General features: G+C 41.7%; 2 long non-coding RNA genes across 6 annotated transcripts in view; one reads left to right on the forward strand and one right to left on the reverse strand.

Moving 5' to 3' along the window:
- Positions 1 to 26,108, forward strand: LOC140642584 (uncharacterized). 3 transcript variants are annotated; one of them, XR_012039027.1, is made up of 4 exons: positions 1 to 374; positions 2,661 to 2,797; positions 3,845 to 3,969; positions 25,960 to 26,108. It is a non-coding gene; the product is annotated as an uncharacterized lncRNA (long non-coding RNA). The 3 variants fall into 3 exon arrangements; XR_012039028.1 differs by lacking the exon at positions 25,960 to 26,108 and having other exon boundaries at positions 3,828 to 5,441; XR_012039026.1 differs by lacking the exon at positions 25,960 to 26,108 and having other exon boundaries at positions 3,845 to 5,437.
- The window catches only part of LOC140642583 (uncharacterized), a 45,446-nt gene that overhangs the window by 13,612 nt on the left and 5,486 nt on the right, over positions 1 to 26,348 (reverse strand). The window contains exons 1-3 of one of the 3 annotated variants that reach the window (XR_012039024.1): positions 25,982 to 26,168; positions 25,792 to 25,890; positions 449 to 628 (exon numbers count right to left, since the gene is read on the reverse strand). This is a non-coding gene — a long non-coding RNA (uncharacterized lncRNA). Of the gene's footprint in view, positions 1 to 448; positions 629 to 25,791; positions 26,169 to 26,348 lie in introns of those variants that run through there. The other 2 variants (XR_012039023.1, XR_012039025.1) reach the window with 2 other exon arrangements.

The following is a 26,348-nucleotide window of genomic DNA, read 5'->3' on the forward strand; positions in this document are numbered from 1 at the left end:
CCTTCAGTCAGACCTATCCAGAGCCCCTTCTTGGCAGATGACTGCTTGCCCCACGTTATCTCGTAACTTTACATCAGGAGCCAAAAATACCATAGGCAGAACTCTCTGAAAATGCAAGGAAGGTCCTACTTTCCTGAGACGAATCTGAATTCAGACCTTTCTTTCTGTGCTTACTTTCCCAAATCTGTGACCTATCTAACCCACCGTGTCTCTCACATAGTCCCCAGGTTCCCACCCTGCACGGTGATAGAAGAGGCAGAATCTCCTTCCTAGGGACATCATCAGGGGTCTATGGATGATATTTGTAACGCACGTGAGCTGCTGCCCTGTGTATCTGAGGTGCAATTTTAAGGATGGTGCATTGATATGAATGGGTGAGATGTGGCATGGGGTACCACTTGAGAGTGGCCTGGGTACCAGCAACGTAATATCACAATGGTCACTTTACCTCTGGTCTCATTTCAATGGGGGAAGCAGGATGGGATGGGAATGCTACAAGATGCAGCCATGGTCATCTTCTGTAGTCAAACCGTCCAATTGTGTCCTGTTCTATTTTGAATGAGTCCGAGGTGCTTCCTTCTGGGCTCTGGGGTTCGCAGCCTTCACAATGGCTCCCAGCGATAATGACCTGTGGCATAAATATCCCTGTGTCACCGCGAGGTGTTTCGTGATGGGTTTTGACCAACACGATACATCCAACACAATGGCATGTCACACCTAAGTTCCAAATGGAACTATGCTTAATGTTAGTGTTAGGCTTCAGGTTGGGGTTAGGGTTAGATTTGTGGTGTAGCGTTAGGGTTAAGGTTAGTGTTAGGGTTAGGGTTAGGATTAGGGTTTAGTGTGAGTGTAAGGGTTACTGTTAAGTTTACGGATTTGGATTATGGTTTAGGGGGAGGGTTAGGGTTCAATTTAGGGTTCAGGTTCGGGAAAGTTAGGGTCGGATGAGGGAAACCCTTGTGAGCAGCCGTTACTAATTAATTATGGCCTGTTTTGGCCAAATCAAGTCCAGTATTTCTAGATCTTTTAATTTTTAAGCTAGAATATGTATTTTATGTGAAATCTCCAGATCCTGTAGATGTTTGCTCATTTTAATATGCTAAAAACTGAACAAATTACACCTATGAGTTAAACTTGGTTCTTCTGCAACAAGTTTGCAATCTTTGTTATAGTGTTTCACCAGGTGGTCCCTGGATCAGTAGCATCAGCATCACGTGCAACCTTAATAGAAATGCAAGTTCCCAGGCCTCACTTCATCTCTCCTGAATCAGAATCTCTAGGGCTGAGGCCCAGGAATCATGTTTTAATAAATCCCCTGGGTGGTACTGATGTGTGCTGAAGTTTGAGAACCATTCTTTTGGAGCCTGGAAGTTGATAGCACAGTTTTTATCTGGGGAGAGTTGTAAAGACAAAAGTTCATTGAATACCCTCCTGTAGATTTATCAAGTGCGTGTATCAAAAAGACCAGATGTATATTGTTTCAGATACAGATGACTGTTTATGTATATATAGATTTTTGCCAGCATCAGAATATACAATGATTAAATCACATTTTGTTCTTTCTTTCCTTCTTCTTCTCCTTCCTTGCCCCTCTGCTCCTCCATCACAAATGAATAGTAACTCTGCCACATTTTGACTTTACTAGAACACATCTTAGATTTTATTTACTGATGATTAAAAGATATGTTTGTTGCTAAATTGAGTTCTATTTGTTAGAACTTCCATCTCTAGTTATCTTTTGAGAGTGAAGTTTAACTTATATGGTTTTATGTAAACCTGGCCTCCTAATAGCTGACCAGGTTGTTCACATTTTAAAGGCCAAGTATACCAATATTTTCCTCCATTCTCAAGTGTTGAGATGATTGCTATCCTGATGATTGTTCTGAAAATGCTCCTTTTTGTGTTATCCATAAGCACAATTTATTCATTTAAAAGTCCTGAATATCTGGCTAATCAAATTAATCATGCATTACATATAGCTAATTTCCTTACATTGTAAAATACACAGAAAACTTTTTATAAAAAGTAAAGCTTTTTATGATAGGAAAATTTCATGTATGTCTTGTATAATGAAGTGCTAAAAGTGTCCTTTCGAGTATTTATAATGCTGAGATTGAGAAGTTTGGTATAATATGATTTAAAGTAATGGATAATGGTATTTCTCTGACTTATTTCACTTAACACAATAATCTCTAGCTCCATCTATGTGATTTTGCTCATTCGTGGAATTTAAGAAACAAAACAGAGGTGCCTCCCTGGCTCAGAGGAGCATGTGACTCTTGATCTCACGGTCGTGAGTTCGAGCTCCACATTGGATATAGAGATTATTTAAATAGGTCAACTTAAAAATCAAAGGGGAAAAAAAAAGAGACAAACCAAGAAACAGATTCTTTAGTTCTAGAGAACTGATTGACACCAGAGGGGAGGGGGTTCGGGCATGGGTTAAGTAGATGATGGGGATGAAGCAGTGCACTAGTGATGAGCACTGGGTAATATATGGAAGTGTTGAATCACTGTGTTGCACACCTGAAACTAATACTACAATGTAAACTAACTGGAATTTAAATAGAAACTTAAAAGTAATGGATAATGAATTAATAAAAAATGGACCAAATTATATTTATACATAATATTAATGAAAACATGCTTATATCCACCAGGTAAACCAGACTTGAATACAACATTGCCAATCAGACAAACCACATCAATTTTCAAACAACCAGTAACCAAAGTCACAACTCACCCTAGTAATAAAGTGAAATCAGACCCACAACGAATGAATGAGCAGCCACGTCAGGTAAGGATCTAATTGGTTCTCCAATCCTATTTGTCAGAAAATTCTATTTTTCCCAGACATAGTTCAAGTAAACTGGTTAAAATGGAAGATATTTGGAAAGAAAATTGTTTTATGTTCCAGGCTGTTACATGAATTCTGGAGAATAACTGTAATATAATATTTAGGTAAAATGTTTTTTAAAAGTTACTGGATTGAATCTAAATATTATGGACTACATTTTTATGCCTTTGTGTGGTAATGTACATCAGATTTGCTTTTGCTAATATTAGTTTTTTTTAAGATTATCTTTCCAGAGGATAATATTTCCTAAGGGGATGAAGCATGCAGTTTGTTTTGCTTAGTTTAGAAAAATATTTTCTATTACATAAAAACTACTTTTGTTCTGATTTCTTATTGTATGAAAGCTGTCCCTCCCCTTTTGAAAAACAGAATTAAATAAACTTTGTCAATATGGTATATTGCCCTGTGACTTCTTTTTGCATAAATTGAGTTTATATTTCTCTTTCTTATTGCTTCAAGCTGTATTACACCAGAATCTGTTCTTAGAAAAAAAGTATTATCTGAGAGGCCTCCCTGCAGCTTAATAATGTCACATAGCAAAAAAATAATAATAATAATAATGTCACATAGCCAGAGGAGGGAGACTTGACAAAATGTTTACCTTTCCAATTAACCTTGCTTATTCACTCCCTAGTTGTGATCCAAAAGTTTAGGCACTTTGGAAATTTTTAGTAGCAATTGGGGTGAGGGAGTGGAGGGAGAAACATCTGTGCCTATTTTTTCTCTCCTTTCTCTGCCTCCTCCCGCTTACAGATTAGAAATGCTGATTTACCTACTACGACGGTCAGTTATCTTTTGCTCTCATATTCTGCATTTAGATGCCTCACTCCACCTTTTCATTTGAATTTTGTTTTCCACTAGTCCCTCAAGTGTGTCATCTCCAGTCTTCATAAAAGATTGGGCCAAAACTTTCAGACAGTTGCTCTAGAAAAAGCTACATAAAGAAATTCAGTTCCCACATCCTCTGTAGTGTTTTTTGCTCTTCAGGTGAGCCAGGAAAACAGAAGATATTTGGAACCACATTGGATCAGCATCTTGTTAGAGATGTCTCAAGATATGAAGTTCTAAACTTGCTTTACTGTTGGTCCCCCAAGAGATTCAACAGGGGCCATGTAAGTGGATCACATCCAGTATAAAATATGCGTACCTGTATGTGCCTTTAGGCTCTTGTCACCACTTAGGTTTTCTCTGAGCCAGTCAGCTTTCTGTACCAGGCTTTCCCCTTCTGTTTTACTACTGTAACCAGTGATAGTCACCAAACCACTGGTGGTTTTTGAATATTCATTACAACAGGGAAGGAATTCCGCCATTCTGATCTCTGTCCACCTGACTGTAGCCATTCTCTGATTGTATTCTCTCTTAGATACTGTCTAAAGTCTTGAACATCTCGTCCTTTGGCTTTTTGGTGATTTTTAAATCATTTCCTTGTACAGGTTTTTATCAGTTGAAAATTTTCAAAGCATGTAATTGGGTAAGACAGTTTGCCTCAAAAACGCCCAAAAGATAAAGAAAGTGGAATAACTACTAATAACAGTTCCAAACTGGAAACTGGAGTTCTTATTGAGAATAAGTAGTAGATGGATTTTATCCTCAACTTTTCTTTGCCAAATCATTCTCAATATACTCTATCTATAAACACACGTATTTTACAGGCCAATTGAGTGGCAAATTATGGTGATTTAATGGGTAACTTAATTGTTTTCTGTACCTAAGTTCTGTCACAGATTTTAACAACTGTACTAACTGTATTTGCTGGGTATTTACCTGGCTCTAGAGAACGCTGGTAATAGAGAGTTTCAAAGCTGAAGTAATCAGTCAGTTGTTCCTTATTCACTGATACATTGAGTCGTTTTATATTTTCCTTCTTTTATTAAAGTTTGTGGCATTGTGCTCAGATGAAAACAGTATGTCAGAAAAGCTAAATCCCTTCCCTCCCCACCTGCACCCAATCTTATGTCATTTTAACCCAGATCTTTTGAGGATTTTATCTTCCATTTAGCTTGCATAGACAGGAAGTGTTAAAAATATTTAGGAGGTCAGCTCTCCAAATGTTTGAACTGTTTTCCCCTTATCCTCATGTCACCTGACAGTTTTGGCTGTTTTTCATTACAACAAGGCATTAGTTGTCATTCCCCTGTCTTTACCTTCAACATAAGAATTGAGGTAATATTTGGCTACTGTCCCACTAACAGGATTTCAAAATAAAGGACGGGGCATTGGGAAACTGTAGGAAAATAGCAGAGACAACTTTTATATTAATGTTTTAAAAAAAAACAATATGTCATTCTGATTATTCCAGTATAGATTCAGGTTTTTAAGTAAAGGAAAGATGTTGATTCAAAGTATATTTTGACAGATATGTGCTAATCAACTGTTGTTGTTGAGGAGATAGTTGACCAAAAAAAATGACAAATATAATTCTTGCAACTGTGCTTTTACAAAGTCTCGTTGAACTAGATTGGCAGTATAAATTGCCAGATATTCCATTGGGAGAAGTTATTTTGATCATTCAGAAAAAAAAAACTAGACAAAGAAGTTGTCATTTTTGAGACTCCTGTAGATACAAATATTTTTATTCCTTCATGCCACAGTCTTTTAAGAAGGTACTCCAGCTAGTGGTATTATAATTATTTTTAGAGGGTTGAATTTTGAGACCTAGAACTAGGATTAGATTTTTGGATTTTAACTAGGTTCAACCTTGAATAGGATAGGTTGAAGTGATTAACTTAGATGTGAAGCTATCATAGAAATTAAGAATTCTGTCTTATATAACAAACATCTTATGCTTGCATCATAATATGGCAGTTTGATTTGAATTCTATAAATTAGATGACATATAAATTTCTAATGTATTGATTACTTGAAAAAATGCCTTAGCTTTAAAATTGCAAATTAGGGGAGAGGGAGAGGGGCAAGATGGCAGAAGAGTAGGGTCCCCAAATCAACTGTCCCCACCAAGTTACCTAGATAACCTTCAAATCATCCTGAAAATCTACGAATTCGGCCTGAGATTTCAAGAGAGAATAGCTGGAATGCTGCAGTGAGAAGAGTTCACGCTTCTATCAAGGTAGGAAGACGGGGGAAAAAGAAATAAAGAAACAAAAGGCATCCAAGGGGGAGGGGCCCCGCGAGGAGCCGGGCTGAGGCCAGGGCGAGTGTCCCCAGGACAGGAAAGCCCCGACCTGGAGAAGCAGGAGCTTCACCAATCTTTCCCGGTGGAAAGGCGCTCGCAGGGAGTTAGAGCAGGACCCCAGGAGGGCAGGGATGCCCTCCGGCTCCCTGGGACACTAACAGAGCAACTGCGCACGGGGAGAGTGCGCCGAGGTCCCTAAAGGACTGACGCACGCGCACACATTGACCCGGGAGCAGCTCAGAGGGACTCGGGCGGTGGCTCTGCAGAGAGGGCCTGCACGGATGGGAGCACGAATCCAACAGCGCAGGCCCTGGAGCACAGGGCGCCGGGGACACAGCCCAGGATCCGGCCTACCCCTGGGACAGGCAGAGGCCATGAGGGCCCAGGACAGCAAGGACGCTCCTGCCTCGAGCTGAGCAGATCAGCGACCCGCCCCCGGAGCATCCAGGCCACTGCAGACAGAGAGCTCTGTAGTTACTGAGGGAGCTGAAGCCAGGGCTCCAGAGCTGGCCGCCGCCACTGTAGTTGTTCCACCTTGGGGCCTCATGGGGTAAACAACCCCCACTGAACCCTGCACCAGTCAGTGGGCTGAGCAGCTCCCCCAAGTGCTAACACCTGAAAATCACCACAACCGAACCCTCCCCCAGAAGACCAGCTAGACAGACAAGTTCCAGGGGAAGTCAAGGGACTTAAAGTATACAGAATCAAAAGATACTTCACTGTGTTTTGTTTTTTTGGTTTTTTGTTTTTTGTTTTTGTTTTGTTTTGTTTTTGTTTTTTGCTTTTTAATTTGTTTTCTTCCCCCACCTTTTTTTCCCTTTTTTCTTTTTCTTTCTCTTTTTCTTCTTTTTTTTTCTTCCTTTTTTCTTTTTTCTTTTTCTTTTTTCTTTCCTTCTTCCTCTCCATTCTTTTTCTCCTTTTCCCAATACAACTTGTTTTTCGCCACTCTGCACTGAGCAAAATGACTAGAAGGAAAACCTCACCTCAAAAGAATCAGAAACAGTCCTCTCTCCCACACAGTTACAAAATCTGGATTACAATTCAATGTCAGAAAGCCAATTCCAAAGCACTATTATAAAGCTACTAGTGGGGGATCCCTGGGTGGCACAGCGGTTTGGCGCCTGCCTTTGGCCCAGGGCGCGATCCTGGAGACCCGGGATCGAATCCCACATCGGGCTCCCGGTGCATGGAGCCTGCTTCTCCCTCTGCCTATGTCTCTGCCCCTCTCTCTCTCTCTCTCTGTGTGACTATCATAAATAAATAAAAATTTAAAAAAAAAAAAAAAAAAAAAAAAAAAAAAAAAATAAAGCTACTAGTGGCTCTAGAAAAAAGCATAAATGAGAATTTAGATCTTATCAGGCAGAAATTAAAAACCAATTGAATGAGATGCAATCCAAACTAGAAGTCCTAACGATGAGGGTTAACGAGGTGGAAGAATGAGTGAGTGACATAGAACACAAGTTGATGGCAAAGAGGGAAACTGAGGAAAAAAGAGACAAACAATTAAAAGACCATGAGGATAGATTAAGGGAAATAAACGACAGCATGAGCAAGAAAAACCTACATTTAATTGGGGTTCCAGAGGGCGCCAAAAGGGACAGAGGCCCAGAATATGTATTTGAACAAATCATACCTGAAAACTTTCCTAATCTGGGAAGGGAAACAGGCATTCAGATACAGAAAACAGAGACATCCCCCCTAAAATCAATAAACACCATTCAACACCTCGACATTTAATAGTGAAGCTTGCAAATTCCAAAGATAAGGAGAAGATCCTTAAAGCAGCAAGAGACAAGAAATCCCTGACTTTTATGGGGAGGAGTATTAGGGTAACAGCAGACCTCTCCACAGAGACCTGGCAGGCCAGAACGGGCTGGCAGGATATATTCAGGGTCCTAAGTGAGAAGAACATGCAATCAAGAATACTTTATCCAGCAAGGCTCTCATTCAAAATGGAAGGAGACATAAAGAGCTTCCAAGACAGGCAGGAACTGAAAAAAATATGTGACCTCCAAACCAGTTCTGCAAGAAATTTTAAGGGGGACTCTTAAAATTCCCCTTTAAGAAGAAGATCAGTGGAACAATCCACAAAAACAAGGACTGAATAGGTATCATGATGACACTAAGCTCATATCTGTCAATAGTAACTCTGTACGTGAACGGGCTTAATGACCCCATCAAAAGGCGCAGAGAGTGGAGCTGACACGCACTCCCTCACAATACCAAAATGCCTGCAGATTGAGTTTTGAACATCCTCACTAGAGATGTTTGTAAGAAGCTCTGGGATGCAATTGGAAAAATGCAGGCTTGGAAGCTGTGTCCTCAGGTGCAGTAGCATGTTATTCATGGAAACTCCTGACTTAGAATGCTGCTACATTCTCAGTGCAGTAAGAAACAGCTAGCTGAGTGAAGTAAGTCAATCGGAGAAGGATAAACATTATATGTTCTCATTCATTTGGGGAATATAAATAATAGTGAAAGGGAATATAAGGGAAGGGAGAAGAAATGTGTGGGAAATATCAGAAAGGGAGACAGAACATAAAGACTCCTAACTCTGGGAAATGAACTAGGGGTGGTAGAAGGGGAGAAGGGCGGGGGGTGGGAGTGAGTGGGTGACGGGCACTGGGGGTTATTCGTATGTTGGTAAATTGAACAACAAAAAAAATTAAAAAAAAAAAGAACGCAGCTAGTTGAAAGCTGCCTCCTAGGCATGCTTCCCTGTGAGAGCTGAGCTGAGAGCAGGACCCTCACGCATCCTGATTGCCTGTAGGCATAGCTCCTAACATCCTTATGTTACGTGCTGGAAGAGGCTGTGTGAAAAGCATGTGGAAGCGTCAGGCCTGTACTCACATGTATCTGAGTTCAATAAAGTGATTTCCAACAGCCTTCTTCAATTAGATTGAGCTAGGTTCTAACTCCCATAAATGAGCAACTAGCAGACATCTGCCTCCAAGGCATACACACTTCTGAGAGTTGAGCTTATGGCCTGTACCTCCCACATCCTGACTGCATGTACCCTTCACTTCTAAAAGTTCTATGTTCCATGCGTGACGGAAGTGGTGTGAGAGGTAAGTGGAAGGTGCAGGCCCACAAGACTAGTGTCTCCAAGCTGACTCCAGTAATTTCCGACGAGTTCCTCTCAGAGATGTGTGCTACATATAAACTTCCATACATGAGAAGCTAGTTGAACGCATTGTCCAAGGGGAAATTGCTTCGGAGTTTTGAGCTCACACGCAGTCCTCACAGTTCCAAACTGCCTGCAGATTGAGTTTCGAACATCCTCACTAAGGATGTTTGTCAGAAGCTCTGAGATGCAAGTGAAAACATGCAGGCCTGGAAGCTGTGTCTCCTGGTGCAGTAGAGTGTTATTCATGAATCCTCCTGACTTAAAATGCTGCTATGTTCTAACTCCAACAAGAAGGCGGCTAGTTGAAAGCTGGCTTCTAGGCATGCTTCCCTGTGAGAGCTGAGCTGACGGCAGGACACTCCCGCATCCTGAGTGCCTGTAGGTGTAGCTCCCAACATCCTTATGTTACGTGCTGGAAGAGGTTGTGTGAAAAGCATGTGGAAGCGTCAGGCCTGTACTCACGTGTATCTAAGTTCAATAAAGGGATTTCCAACAGCCTTCTTCAGTTAGATGGTGCTAGGTTCTAACTCCCATAAATGAGCGGGTAGCAGACATCTGCCTCCAAGGCATACACATTTCTGAGAGTTGAGGTTATGGCCTGTATCTGCCACATCCTGACTGCATGTACCCTTCGCTTCTAAAAGTCCTATGTTCGATGCATGACAGAAGTGGTGTGAGAGGTAAGTGGAAGGTGCAGGCCCACAAGACTAGTGTCTCCAAGCTGAATCCAGCAAATTCCGAGGAATTCCTCTCATAGATGTGTGCTACATATAAACTTCCATACATGAGAAGCTACTTGAATGCAATGTCCAGGTGGAACTTGCTTCAGAGAGTGGAGCTAGTTGAAAGCTGACTTCGAGGCATACTTCCTTGCGAGAGCTGAGCTCAGGGCAGGAGACTCTCGCATCCTGACTGCCTGTAGACATAGCTCCTAACATCCTTATGTTATGTTAGGTGCTGGAAGAGGTTGTGTGAAAAGCATGTGGAAGTAAGTGTCAGGCCTGTACTCACGTGGATCTGAGTTCAATACAGCGATTTCCTGTCCACAATAGCCAATCTGCGGAAGGAGCCTCGGTGTCCATCAAAAGATAAATGGATAAAGAGATGTGATTTATGTATACAATGGAACATTACCCAGCCATTAGAAATGACAAATACCCACCATTTGCTTCAACGTGGATGGAACTGGAGGGTATTATGCTGAGTGAAATGAGTCAATCGAAGGACAAACATTATATAGTCTCATTCATTTGGGAATATAAATGATAGTGAAAGGGAATAGAAGAGAAGGGAGAAGAAACGGATAGGATATATCAGAAAGGGAGTCAGAACATAAAGACTCCTAACTCTAGGAGACGAACTAGGGGTGTTGGAAGGGGAAGAGGGCGGGGGTTGGGGGTGACGGGCACTGAGGGGGGCACTTGACAGGAAGAGCACTGGGTGTCATTCTGTATGTCGGCAAATTGAACACCGATAAATAATAAATTTATGATTAAAAGAATTTTTTCTCGACCACAAGAGTTTTATGTGGTGAGCTTTAAGATACCTCTTCAACTCTGCATATTGCTTTCTAAATATTTTTAAATGGGAAATATGTGCTCTAATTTACCTTAATTCTATTGATGATTGTTTCTAATTTACAATTATTATAAAGAACACTGCCATGAAAAAAAAATACAGCGATTTCCAACGGCCTTTTTCAATTTGATGGTGGTAGGTTCTAACGCCCATAAATAATAATAAATTTATTTTTTGGTCTTCAATTTGCCACATAAAGAATAACACCCAGTGTTCATCCCATCAAGTGTCCCCCTGAGTGTCCATCACCCATTCACCCCCAAACCCCCCTTCCTCCCCTTCCACCACCCCTTGTTCGTTTCCCAGAGTTTGCAGTCTTTACGTTCTGTCTCCCTTTCTGATATTTCCTACCCATTTCTTCTCCCTTCCCTTCTATTCCCTTTCACTATTATTTATATTCCCAAATGAATGAGAACATATAATATTTTCCTTCTCTGATTGACTGATTTCATTCAACATAATACGCTCCAGTTCCATCCACGTTGAAGCAAATGGTGGGTATTTGTCATTTGTAATGGCTGAGTAATATTCCATTGTATACATAAGCCACATCTTCTTTATCCATTCATCATTCGATGGACACCAAGGTTTTTTCCACAGTTTGGCTATTGTGGACATTGCTGCTAGAAACATCGGGGACAGGAGTCTCGGCATTTCATTGCATCTATATCTTTGGGATAAATCCCCATCAGTACAATTGCTGGGTCGAAGGGCAGGTCTATTTGTAACTCTTTGAGGAACCTCCACACAGTTTTCCAGAGTGGCTGCACCAGGTCACATTCCTACCAACAGTGCAGGAGGTTTCCCTTTTCTCCGCATCCCCTCCAACATTTGTGGTTTCCTGCCTTGCTAATTTGCCCCATTCTCACTGTGAGGTGGTAGCTCATTGTGGTTTTGATTTGTATTTCCCTGATAGCTAGCCTCATGTGCATGTTGGCCATGTCTATGTCTTCCTCTGTGAGATTTCTCTTCATGTCTTTTGCCCATTTCATGATTGGATTGTTTGTTTCTTTGCTGTTGAATTTAAGAAGTTCTTTATAGATCTTGGAAACTAGCCCTTTATCTGATACATCATTTGCAAAAATCTCCCATTCTGTAGGCTGTCTTTTAGTTTTGCTGACTCTATCCTTTGGTGTGCAAAAGCTTCTTATCTTGATGAAGTCCCAATAGTTCATTTTTGCTTTTGTTTCTTTTGCCTTCGTGGATGTATCTTGCAAGAAGTTACTGTGGCCAAGTCCAAAAAGGGTGTTGCCTGTGTTCTCCTCTAGGATTTTGACGGAATCTTGACTCACATTTAGATCTTTCATCCATTTTGAGTTTATCTTTGTGTATGGTGCAGGAGAGTAGTCTAGTTTCATTCTTCTGCATGTGGATGTCCAATTTTCCCAGCACCATTTATTGAAGAGGCAGTCTTTCTTACAGTGGATAGTCTTTCCTCCTTTACGGAATATTAGTTGACCATAAAGTTGAGGGTCCACTTCTGGATTCTCTATTCTGTTCCATTGACCTATGTGTCTCTTTTTGTGCCAGTACCCCACTTTCTTGATGACCACAGCTTTGTAGTACAACCTGCAATCTGGCATTGTGATGCCCCCAGCTATGGTTTTCTTTTTTAAAATTCCCCTGGCTATTCGGGATCTTTTCTGATTCCACACAAATCTTAAAATAATTTGTTCTAACTCTCTGAAGAATGTCCATGGTATTTTGAGAAGGATTGCATTAAACATGTAAATTGTCCTGGGTAACATTGACATTTTCACAATATTAATTCTGGCAATCCAGAAGCATGGAATATTTTTCCATCTCTTTGTGTCTTTCTCAATTTCTTTCAGAAGTGTTCTATAGTTTTTAGGGTATAGATCCTTTACATCTTTGGTTAGGCTTATTCCTAGGTACCTTATACTTTTGGGTGCAATTGTAAATGGGATTGACCCCTTAATTTCTCTTTCTTCAGTCTCATTGTTAGTGTATAGAAATGCCACTGATTTCTTGGCATTGATTTTGTATCCTGCCACTCTGCCAAATTGCTGTATGAGTTCTAGCAATCATGGGGTGGAGGCTTTTGGGTTTTCTATGTAGAGTATCATGTCATCGACGAAGAGGGAGAGTTTGACTTCTTCTTTGCCAATTTGAATGCCTTTAATGTCTTTTTGTTGTCTGATTGCTGAGGCTAGGACTTCCAATACTATGTTTAATAGCAGTGGTGAGAGTGGACATCCCTATCTTGTTCCTGATCTTAGGGGAAAGGCTCCCAGTGCTTCCCAACTGAGAATGATATTTGCTGTGGGCTTTTCATAGATGGCTTTTTAGATGTTTAGGAATGTTGCCTCTATCCCTACACTCTGAAGAGTTTTGATCAAGAATGGATGGTGTATTTTGTCAAATGATTTCTCTGCATCTAATGAGAGGATCATATGGTTCTTGTTTTTCTCTTGCTGATATGATGAATCACATTGATTGTTTTACGGGTGTTGAACCAGCCTTGTGTCCCGGGGATAAATCCTACTTTGTCATGATGAATAATTTTCTTAATGTACTATTGGATCCTATTGGCTAGTATCTTGTTGAGAATTTTTGTATCCATGTTCATCAGGGATATGGGTCTGTAATTCTCCTTTTTGGTGGGGTCTTTGTCTGGTTTTGGAATTAAGGTGATTCTGCCCTCATAGAACGAATTTGGAAGTACTCCATCTCTTTCTATCTTTCCAAACAGCTTTAGTAGAATAGGTATGGTTTCTTCTTTAAATGTTTGATAGAATTCCCCTGAGAAGCCATCTGGCCCTGGACTTTTGTGTCTTGGGAGGTTTTTGATGACTGCTTCAATTTCCTCCCTGTTTATTGGCCTGTTCAAGTTTTCTATCTCTTCCTGTTCCAGTTTTGGTATTTTGTGGCTTTCCAGAAATACGTCCATTTCTTCTAGATTGCCTAATTTATTGGCGTATAGCTGCTCATATGTTTTTAAAATCGTTTGTATTTCCTTGGTGTTGGTAGTGATCTCTCCTTCTTCATTCATGATTTTATTGAGTTTTCTCTCTTCTTTTTAACAAGGCTGCCTAATGGTTTAACTAGCTTATTAATTCTTTCAAAGAACGAGAAAGGTATTATAGGGGGGAGGGGCAAGATGGCGGAAGAGTAGGGTCTCCAAATCACCTGTCTCCAACAAATTACCTAGAAAACCTTCAAATTATCCTGAAAATCTATGAATTCGGCCTGAGAATTAAGAGAGAACACCTGGAAGGCTACAGTGAGAAGAGTTTGCGCTTCTATCAAGGTAGGAAGACGAGGAAAAAGAAATAACGAAACAAAGGCCTCCAAGGGGGAGGGGCCCCGCGAGGAGCCCGGCTGAGGCCGGGGCGAGTGTCCCTAGGACAGGAGAGCCCCGTCCCGGAGAAGCAGGAGCTGCACCAACCTTCCCGGGCGGAAAGGGGCTCGCAGGGAGTTGGAGCAGGACCCAGAAGGGCGAGGATGCCCTCGGGCTCCCCGGAACAGTAACAGAGCAACTGCGCGCCCAGGAGAGTGCGCCGAGCTCCCTAAGGGCTGCAGCGTGCACGGCGGGACCCGGAGCAGCTAGGAGGGGCTCCGGCAGAGGAAGAGGCTCCGTGCGGAGGGGGCTGCGCGGTTGCAGGAGCAGCTCGGAGGCGGGGGGGGGGGCTCGGGCGGCGGCTCCGCGGAGGGGCTACGCGGCCCGGGAGCGCGAAGCCAACAGCGCAGGCTCCGGAGCACAGGGCGCCGGGACACAGCCCAGGATCCGGCCTCCCCCCGGGACAGGCAGAGGCCGGGAGGGCCCAGGACAGCAAGGACGCTCCTGCCCCAGCTGAGCAGATCAGCGGCCCCGCCCCGGAGCCTCCAGGCCCTGCAGACGGAGAGCTCCAGAGTTCCTGCGGGGGCTGAATCCAGGTTTCCAGAGCTGGCCCCGCCACTAGGGCTGTTGCTCCTGGGGCCTCACGGGGTAAACAACCCCCACTGAGCCCTGCACCAGGCAGGGGCAGAGCAGCTCCCCCAACTGCTAACACCTGAAAATCAGCACAGCAGGCCCCTCCCCCAGAAGACCAGCTAGACTGACTGACAACTTCCAGGGGAAGCCAAGGGACTTAAAGTACACAGAATCAGAAGATACTCCCCCATGGTTCTTTTTTTTCTTTTTCTTTTTTTTTTCTTTTCTTTTTTTTTTTTGTTTTGCTTTTTGATTTGTTTCCTTCCCCCACACCCCTTTTTTCTCCTTTCTTTCTTTTTCTTTCTCTTTTTTTTTCGTTTTTTTTCTTCCTTTTTTTTCGCTTTCTCTTTTCTTTCCTTCTATCTCTCCTCTTTTTTTCTCCTTTTCCCAATACAACTTGCTTTTGGCCACTCTGCACTGAGCAAAATGACTAGAAGGAAAACCTCACCTCAAAAGAAAGAATCAGAAACAGTCCTCTCTCCCACAGAGTTACAAAATCTGGATTACAATTCAATGTCAGAAAGCCAATTCAGAAGCACTATTATACAGCTACTGGTGGCTCTAGAAAAAAAGCATAAAGGACTCAAGAGACTTCATGACTGCAGAATTTAGATCCAATCAGGCAGAAATTAAAAATCAAAAGAATGAGATGCAATTCAAACTAGAAATCCGAATGACGAGGGTTAACGAGGTGGAAGAACGAGTGAGTGACATAGAAGACAAGTTGATAGCAAAGAGGGAAACTGAGGAAAAAAGAGACAAACAATTAAAAGACCATGAAGATAGTTTAAGGGAAATAAACGACAGCCTGAGGAAGAAACACCTATGTTTAATTGGTGTTCCCGAGGGTGCCGAAAGGGACAGAGGCCCAGAATATGTATTTGAACAAATTCTAGCTGAAAACTTTCCTAATCTGGGAAGGGAAACAGGCATTCAGATCCAGGAAATAGAGAGATCCCCCCCTAAAATCAATAAAAACAGTTCAACACCTCAACATTTAATAGTGAAGCTTGCAAATTCCAAAGATAAAGAGAAGATCCTTAAAACAGCAAGAGACAAGAAATCCCTGACTTTTATGGGGAGGAGTATTAGGGTAACAGCAGACCTCTCCACAGAGACCTGGCAGGCCAGAAAGGGCTGGCAGGATATATTCAGGGTCCTAAATGAGAAGAACATGCAACCAAGAATACTTTATCCAGCAAGGCTCCCATTCAAAATGGAAGGAGAGATAAAGAGCTTCCAAGACAGGCAGAAACTAAAAGAATATGTGACCTCCAAACCAGCTCTGCAGGAAATTTTAAGGGGGACTCTTAAAATTCCCCTTTAAGAAGAAGTTCAGTGGAACAGTCCACAAAAACAAGGACTGAATAGTTATCATGATGACACTAAATTCATATCTCTCAATAGTAACTCTGAATGTGAACGGGCTTAATGACCCCATCAAAAGGCGCAGGGTTTCAGACTGGATAAAAAAGCAGGACCCATCTATTTGCTGTCTACAAGAGACTCATTTTAGACAGAAGGACACCTACAGCCTGAAAATAAAAGGTTGGAGAACCATTTACCATTCGAATGGTCCTCAAAAGAAAGCAGGGGTAGCCATCCTTATATCAGATAAACTAAAATTTACCCCAAAGACTGTAGTGAGAGATGAAGAGGGACACTATATCATACTTAAAGGATCTATTCAACAAGAGGACTTAACAATCCTCAATATATATGCCCCGAATGTGGGAGATGCCAAATATATAAATCAATTATTTTTTTTTTAATTTTTATTTATTTATGATAGTCACAGAGAGAGAGAGAGAGAGGCAGAGACATAGGCAGAGGGAGAAGCAGGCTCCATGCACCGGGAGCCCGACGTGGGATTCGATTCCGGGTCTCCAGGATCGCGCCCTGGGCCATAGGCAGGCGCCAAACCGCTGCGCCACCCAGGGATCCCTATAAATCAATTATTAACCAAAGTGAAGAAATACTTAGATAATAATACACTTATACTTGGTGACTTCAATCTAGCTCTTTCTATACTCGATAGGTCTTCTAAGCACAACATCTCCAAAGAAACGAGAGCTTTAAATGATACACTGGACCAAATGGATTTCACAGATATCTACAGAACTTTACATACAAACTCAACTGAATACACATTCTTCTCAAGTGCACGTGGAACTTTCTCCAGAATAGACCACATATTGGGTCATAAATCGGGTCTGAACCGATACCAAAAGATTGGGATCGTCCCCTGCATATTCTCAGACCATAATGCCTTGAAATTAGAACTAAATCACAACAAGAAGTTTGGAAGGACCTCAAACACGTGGAGGTTAAGGACCATCCTGCTAAAAGATGAAAGGATCAACAAAGAAATTAAGGAAGAATTAAAAAGATTCATGGAAACTAATGAGAATGAAGATACAACCATCCAAAATCTTTGGGATGCAGCAAAAGCAGTCCTAAGAGGGAAATACATCGCAATACAAGCATCCATTCAACTACTGGAAAGAACTCAAATACAAAAGCTAACCTTACACATAAAGGAGCTGGAGAAAAAAACAGCAAATAGATCCTACACCCAAGAGAAGAAGGGAGTTAATAAAGATTCGAGCAGAACTCAACGAAATCGAGACCAGAAGAACTGTGGAACAGATCAACAGAACCAGGAGTTGGTTCTTTGAAAGAATTAATAAGATACATAAACCATTAGCCAGCCTTATGAAAAAGAAGAGAGAGAAGACTAAAATTAATAAAATCATGAATGAGAAAGGAGAGATCACTACCAACACCAAGGAAATACAAACGATTTTAAAAACATATTATGAACAGCTATACGCCAATAAATTAGGCAATCCAGGAGAAATGGACGCATTCCTGGAAAGCCACAAACTACCAAAACTGGAACAGGAAGAAATAGAAAACCTTAACAGGCCAATAACCAGGGAGGAAATTGAAGCAGTCATCAAAAACCTGCCAAGACACAAGAATCCAGGGCAGGATGGCTTCCCAGGGGAATTCTATCAAACATTTAAAGAAGAAACCATACCTATTCTACTAAAGCTGTTTGGAAAGATAGAAAGAGATGGAGTACTTACAAATTCATTCTATGAGGCCAGCATCACCTTAATTCCAAAACCAGACAAAGACCCCACCATAAAGGAGAATTACAGACCAATATCCCTGATGAACATGGATGCAAAAATTCTCAACAAGATACTGGCCAATAGGATCCAACAGTACATTAAGAAAATTATTCACCAAGACCAAGTAGGATTTATCCCTGGGACACAAGGCTGGTTCAACACCCGTAAAACAATCAATGTGATTCATCATATCAGCAAGAGAAAAACCAAGAACCATATGATCCTCTCATTAGATGCAAAGAAAGCATTTGACAAAATACAGCATCCATTTCTGATCAAAACTCTTCAGAGTGTAGGGATAGAGGCAACATTCCTCGACATCTTAAAAGCCATCTATGAAAAGCCCACAGCAAATATCATTCTCAATGGGGAAGCACTGGGAGCCTTTCCCCTAAGATCAGAAACAAGACAGGGATGTCCACTCTCACCACTACTGTTCAACATAGTACTGGAAGTCCTAGCCTCAGCAATCAGACAACAAAAAGACATTAAAGGCATTCAAATTGGCAAAGAAGTCAAACTCTCCCTCTTCGCCGATGACATGATACTCTACATAGAAAACCCAAAAGCCTCCACCCCAAGATTGCTAGAACTCATACAGCAATTCGGTAGCGTGGCAGGATACAAAATCAATGCCCAGAAATCAGTGGCATTTCTATACACTAACAATGAGACTGAAGAAAGAAAAATTAAGGAGTCAATCCCATTTACAATTGCACCCAAAAGCATAAGATACCTAGGAATAAACCTAACCAAAGATGTAAAGGATCTATACCCTCAAAACTATAGAACACTTCTGAAAGAAATTGAGGAAGACACAAAGAGATGGAAAAATATTCCATGCTCATGGATTGGCAGAATTAATATTGTGAAAATGTCAATGTTACCCAGGGCAATATACACGTTTAATGCAATCCCTATCAAAATACCATGGACTTTCTTCAGAGAGTTAGAACAAATTATTTTGAGATTTGTGTGGAATCAGAAAAGACCCCGAATAGCCAGGGGAATTTTAAAAAAGAAAACCATATCTGGGGGCATCACAATGCCAGATTTCAGGTTGTACTACAAAGCTGTGGTCATCAAGACAGTGTGGTACTGGCACAAAAACAGACACATAGATCAGTGGAACAGAATAGAGAATCCAGAAGTGGACCCTGAACTTTATGGTCAACTAATATTCGATAAAGGAGGACAGGCTATTCATTGGAAGAAAGACAGTCTCTTCAATAAATGGTGCTGGGAAAATTGGACATCCACATGCAGAAGAATGAAACTAGACCACTCTCTTTCACCATACACAAAGATAAACTCAAAATGGATGAAAGATCTAAATGTGAGACAAGATTCCATCAAAATCCTAGAGAAGAACACAGGCAACACCCTTTTTGAACTCGGCCATAGTAACTTCTCGCAAGATACATCCACGAAGGCAAAAGAAACAAAAGCAAAAATGAACTATTGGGAGTTCATCAAGATAAGAAGCTTTTGCACAACAAAGGATACAGTTCAGGAACAAGACAGGGATGTCCACTCTCACCACTGCTGTTCAACATAGTAATGGAAGTCCTAGCCTCAGCAATCAGACAACAAAAAGACATTAAAGGCATTCAAATTGGCAAAGAAGAAGTCAAACTCTCCCTCTTCGCCGATGACATGATACTCTACATAGAAAACCCAAAAGTCTCCACCCCAAGATTGCTAGAACTCATACAGCAATTCGGTAGCGTGGCAGGATACAAAATCAATGCCCAGAAATCAGTGGCATTTCTATACACTAACAATGAGACTGAAGAAAGAGAAATTAAGGAGTCAATCCCATTTACAATTGCACCCAAAAGCATAAGATACCTAGGAATAAACCTAACCAAAGATGTAAAGGATCTATACCCTCAAAACTATAGAACACTTCTGAAAGAAATTGAGGAAGACACAAAGAGATGGAAAAATATTCCATGCTCATGGATTGGCAGAATTAATATTGTGAAAATGTCAATGTTACCCAGGGCAATATACACGTTTAATGCAATCCCTATCAAAATACCATGGACTTTCTTCAGAGAGTTAGAACAAATTATTTTAAGATTTGTGTGGAATCAGAAAAGACCCCGAATAGCCAGGGGAATTTTAAAAAAGAAAACCATATCTGGGGGCATCACAATGCCAGATTTCAGGTTGTACTACAAAGCTGTGGTCATCAAGACAGTGTGGTACTGGCACAAAAACAGACACATAGATCAGTGGAACAGAATAGAGAATCCAGAAGTGGACCCTGAACTTTATGGGCAACTAATATTCGATAAAGGAGGAAAGACTATCCATTGGAAGAAAGACAGTCTCTTCAATAAATGGTGCTGGGAAAATTGGACATCCACATGCAGAAGAATGAAACTAGACCACTCTCTTTCACCATACACAAAGATAAACTCAAAATGGATGAAAGATCTAAATGTGAGACAAGATTCCATCAAAATCCTAGAGAAGAACACAGGCAACACCCTTTTTGAACTCGGCCATAGTAAGTTCTTGTAAGATACATCCAGGAAGGCAAAAGAAACAAAAGCAAAAATGAACTATTGGGACTTCATCAAGATAAGAAGCTTTTGCACAGCAAAGGATACAGTCAACAAAACTCAAAGACAACCTACAGAATGGGAGAAGATATTTGCAAATGACATATCAGATAAAGGGCTAGTTTCCAAGATCTATAAAGAACTTATTAAACTCAACACCAAAGAAACAAACAATCCAATCATGAAATGGGCAAAAGACATGAACAGAAATCTCACAGAGGAAGACATAGACATGGCCATCATGCACATGAGAAAATGCTCTGCATCACTTGCCATCAGGGAAATACAAATCAAAACTACAATGAGATACCACCTCACACCAGTGAGAATGGGGAAAATTAACAAGGCAGGAAACAACAAATGTTGGAGAGGATGCGGAGAAAAGGGAACCCTCTTACACTGTTGGTGGGAATGTGAACTGGTGCAGCCACTCTGGAAAACTGTGTGGAGGTTCCTCAAAGAGTTAAAAATATACCTGCCCTACGACCCAGCAATTGCACTGTTGGGGATTTACCCCAAAGATACAAATGCAATGAAACGCCGGGACACCTGCACCCCGATGTTTCTAGCAGCAATGGCCACGATAGCCAAACTGTGGAAGGAGCCTCGGTGTCCAACGAAAGATGAATGGATAAAGAAGATGTGGTTTATGTATACAATGGAATATTACTCAGCTATTAGAAATGACAAATACCCACCATTTGCTTCAACGTGGATGGAACTGGAGGGTATTATGCTGAGTGAAGTAAGTCAGTCGGAGAAGGACAAACATTATATGTTCTCATTCATTTGGGGAATATAAATAATAGTGAAAGGGAATATAAGGGAAGGGAGAAGAAATGTGTGGGAAATATCAGAAATGGAGACAGAACGTAAAGACTGCTAACTCTGGGAAACGAACTAGGGGTGGTAGAAGGGGAGGAGGGCGGGTAGTGGGAGTGAATGGGTGACGGGCACTGGGTGTTATTCTGTATGTTAGTAAATTGAACACCAATAAAAAATAAATTAAAAAAAAAAAGGATACAGTCAACAAAACTAAAAGACAACCTACAGAATGGGAGAAGATATTTGCAAATGACATATCAGATAAAGGGCTAGTTTCCAAGATCTATAAAGAACTTATTAAACTCAACACCAAAGAAACAAACAATCCAATCATGAAATGGGCAAAAGACATGAACAGAAATCTCACAGAGGAAGACATAGACATGGCCGACATGCATATGAGAAAATGCTGTGCATCACTTGCCATCAGGGAAATACAAATCAAAACCACAATGAGATACCACCTCACAGCAGCGAGAATGGGGCAAATTAACAAGGCAGGAAACAACAAATGTTGGAGAGGATGCGGAGAAAAGGGAACCCTCTTACACTGTTGGTGGGAATGTGAACTGGTGCAGCCACTCTGGAAAACTGTGTGGAGGTTCCTCAAACAGTTAAAAATAGACCTGCCCTACGACCCAGCAATTGCACTGCTGGGGATTTACTCCAAAGATACAAATGCAATGAAACGCCAGGACACCTGCACCCCGATGTTTATAGCAGCAATGGCCACGGTAGCCAACTGTGGAAGGAGCCTCGGTGTCCAACGAAAGATGAATGGATAAAGAAGATGTGGTTTATGTATACAATGGAATATTACTCAGCTATTAGAAATGACAAATACCCACCATTTGCTTCAACGTGGATGGAACTGGAGGGTTTATGCTGAGTGAAGTAAGCCAGTCGGAGAAGGACAAACATTATATGTTCTCATTCATTTGGGGAATATAAATAATAGTGAAAGGGAATATAAGGGAAGGGGGAAGAAATGTGTGGGAAATATCAGAAAGGGAGACAGAACGTAAAGACTGCTAACTCTGGGAAACGAACTAGGGGTGGTGGAAGGGGAGGAGGGCGGGGGGTGGGAGTGAATGGGTGACGGGCACTGGGGGTTATTCTGTATGCTAGTAAGTTGAACACCAATAAAAAATAAATTAATTCTTCAAAAAAATAAAAATAAAAAAAAAATAAAAAGTAAGGAGAGAAGTGTCCAAAAAAAAAAAAAAAAAAAGAAATGACAAATACCCACCATTTGCTTCAACGTGGATGGAACTGGAGGGTATTATGCTGAGTGAAGTAAGTCAGTCGGAGAAGGACAAACATTATATGTTCTCATTCATTTGGGGAATATAAATAATAGTGAAAGGGAATATAAGGGAAGGGAGAAGAAATGTGTGGGAAATATCAGAAAGGGAGACAGAACGTAAAGACTGCTAACTCTGGGAAACTAACTAGGGGTGGTAGAAGGGGAGAAGGGTGAGGGGTGGGAGTGAATGGGTGACGGGCACTGGGGGTTATTTTGTATGTTAGTAAATTGAACACCAATAAAAAATAAATTTAAAAAAATTCTTTCAAAGAACCAACTCCTGGTTTTGTTTATCTGTTCCACACTTCTTTTGGTGTCGATTTCATTGAGTTCTGCTCGATTCTTTATTAACTCTCTTCTTCTGCTGGGTGTAGGATCCATCTGCTGTTTTTTCTCTAGCTCCTTTATGTGTAAGGTTAGCTTTTACATTTCAGTTCCTTCCAGTTTTTGAATGGATGCTTGTATTGCGATGTATTTCCCCCTCAGGACTCCTTCTGCTGTGTCCCAAAGATTTTGAACGGTTGTATCTTCATTCTCATTAGTTTCCATGAATCTTTTTAATTCTTCCTTAATTTCCTGGTTGACCCTTTCATCTTTTAGCAGGATGGTCCTTAACCTCCACGTGTTTGAGGTCCTTCCAAACTTCTTGTTGTGATTTAGTTCTAATTTCAAGGCATTATGGTCTGAGAATATGGAGGGGACGATCCCAATCTTTTGGTATTGGTTCAGACTCGATTTGTGACCCAGTATGTGGTCTATTCTGGAGAAAGTTCCATGTGCACTTGAGAAGAATGTGTATTCAGTTGAGCTTGGATGTAAAGTTCTGTAGATATCTATGAAATCCATTTCGTCCAGTGTATCATTTAAAGCTCTCGTTTCTTTGGAGATGTTGTGTTTAGAAGACCGAGTGTAGAAAGCGCTAGATTGAAGTCTCCAAGTATAAGTGTATTATTATCTAAGTATGTCTTAACTTTGTTATTAATTGATTGATATATTTGGCAGCTCCCATATTCAGGGCATATAGTGAAGATTGTTAAGTCCTCTTTTTGGATAGATCCTTTAAGTATGATATAGTATCCCTCTTCATCTCTCACTACAGTCTTTGGGGTAAATTTTAGTTTATCTGATACGAGGATGGCTACTCTTGCTTTATTTTGAGGACCATTTGAATGGTAAATGGTTCTCCAACCTTTTTCTTTCAGGCTGTAGGTGTCCTTCTGTCTAAAATGAGTCTCTTGTAGACAACAAATAGATGGGTCCTGCTTTCTTATCCAGTCTGAAACCCTGCACCTTTTGATGGGGTCATTAAGCCCGATCACGTTGAGAGTTACTATTGAAAGATAGGAGTTTAGTGTCATCATTATATCTATTCAGTCCTTGTTTTTGTGGATTTTTCCACTGAACTTCTTCTTAAAGGGTTATTTTAAGAGTCCCCCTTAAAATTTCTTGCAGAGCTGGTTTGGAGGTCACATATTCTTTCAGTTCCTGCCTGCCTTGGAAGCTCTTTATCTCTCCTTCCATTTTGAATGAGAGCCTTGCTGGATAAAGTATTATTGGTTGCATGTTTTTCTCATTTAGGACCCTGAATATATCCTGCCAGCCCTTTCTGGCCTGCCAGGTCTCTGTGGAGAGGCCTGCTGTTACCCTAATACTCCTCCCCATAAAAGTCAGGGATTTCTTGTCTCTTGCTGTTTTAAGGATCTTCTCTTTATCTTTGGAATTTGCAAGCTTAACTATTAAATGTCGAGGTGTTGAATGGTTTTTATTGATTTTAGGGGGGATCTCTCTATCTCCTGGATCTGAATGCCTGTTTCCCTTCCCAGATTAGGAAAGTTTTCAGGTATGATTTGTTCAAATTCATATTCTCGACCTCTGTCCCTTTCAGCGCCCTTGGGAACCCCAATTAAATGTGGTTTTTTCTTCCTCAGGCTGTCATTTATTTCCCTTAATCTATCCTCATGGTCTTTTAATTGTCTCTTTTTTCCTCAGGTTCCTTCTTCGCCATCAACCTGTCTTCTATGTCAGTCACTCGTTTTCCACCTCGTTAACCCTTGTCGTTAGGACTTCTAGTTTGGGTTGCATCTCATTCAATTGATTTTTAATTTCTGCCTGATTAGATCTAAATTCTGCAGTCATGAAGTCTCTTGAGTCTTTTATGCTTTTTTTCTAGAGCCACAAGTAGTTTTATAACAGTGCTTTGGAATTGGCTTTCTGACATTGAATTATAATCCAGATTTTGTAACTGTGTGGGAGAGAGGACTGTTTCTGATTCTTCCTTTTGAGGTGAGGTTTTCCTTCTAGTCATTTTGCTCAGTGCAGAGTGGCCAAAAACAAGTTGTATTGAGTAAAGAAGAAAAACAGAGGAGATAAAGAAGGAAGGAAAAGAAAAAAAGGAAAAGGAAAAAAGGAAGAAAAAAGAAAAAAAGAGAAGAAAAAGAAAGAAAAGGAAAGAAAGGGAAAAAGGGTGGGGGAAGCAAACAGAAATCAAAAAGCAAAAAATAAAAATAAGAACATGGGGGAGTATCTTCTGATTCTGTATACTTAAAGTCCCTTGACTTCCCCTGGAACTTGTCCGTCTAGCTGGTCTTCTGGGGGAGGGGCCTGTTGTGCTGATTTTCAGGTGTTAGCGCTTGGGGGAGCTGCTCAGCCCCCTGTCTGGTGCAGGGCTCAGTGGGGGTTGTTGTTTACCCCGTGAGGCCCCAGGAGGAACAACCACAGAGCCGGCAGCCAGCTCTGGACCCCTGGATTCAGCTCCCATAGTAACTACGAAGCTCTCCATCTGCAGGGGTCTGGATGCTCTGGGGCGGGGCCGCTGATCTGCCCAGCTCAGGGCAGGAGCGTCCTTGCTGTCCTGGGCCGTCCTGGCCTCTGCCTGTCCCGGGGGTAGATCAGATCCTGGGCTGTGTCCCCCCACGCCCTGCGCTCCGGGGGCTTGCGCTGTTGGATTTGCGCTCCCAGCCGTGCAGCTTCCTCTGCAGAGCGGCCACCCGAGCCCCTCCGAGCTGCTCCTGGGTCCAGCTGTATGCGTGCTGCAGCCCATTAGGGAGCTCAGCGGCAGGGTGTGGCGCACTATCCCCGGGGCACAGGTGTCTGTTAGTGTCCCAGGAAGCCTGAGGGCATCCCCACCCTCCTGGGGTCCTGCTCTAACTCCCTGCAAGCACCTTTCCACCAGGGAAGATTGGTGAAGCAACTGCTTCTCTGGGACAGAGCTTTCCTGTCCTGGGGGCACTCGCACCTGCCTTAGCCCAGCTCCTCGCGGGGCCCCTCCATATTAGATGCCTTTTGTTTCCTTATTTCTTTTTTCCCCCGTCTTCCTACCTTGACAGAAGCGTGAACTCTTCTCACTGTAGCATTCCAGCTGTTCTCTCTTTAATCTCAAGCCGCATTCATAGATTTTCAGGATGATTTGAAGGTTATCTAGGTAATTTGGTGGGGACAGGTGATTTGGGGACCCTTCTCTTCCCCAATCTTGCCCCTCTTCTGCAGATGGAGTTTTGAACATATTCACTATAGATGTTTGTCAGAAGCTCGTGCAACGCAAGTGGAAAAATGCAGGCTTGGAAGGTGTGTCTCCAGGTGCAGTAGAGCAGTATTCATGGAACCTCCTCACTTAGAATGCTGCTACATACTCACACCAATAAGTATGCACCAGTTGAAAGATAGCTTAATCCCTAACACTAACTCTAACCTTAATCCTAAACCCTAACCCTAATCCTAACCCCTCACCCTAACCCCTCACCCTAACCCTAATCCTAACTCCTATCCCTAACCGTACCCCTAACCCTAACCTTGACTCTCACCCTAACACTAACCCTAACCCTAAATCCTAACCCTAACTCTAACCCTAACCCCTAACCATAACACCTAACCCTAAC

The sequence above is a fragment of the Canis lupus genome, chromosome 11, assembly GCF_048164855.1.
Source record: "Canis lupus baileyi chromosome 11, mCanLup2.hap1, whole genome shotgun sequence".
NCBI classification, from domain to species: Eukaryota; Metazoa; Chordata; class Mammalia; order Carnivora; family Canidae; genus Canis; species Canis lupus.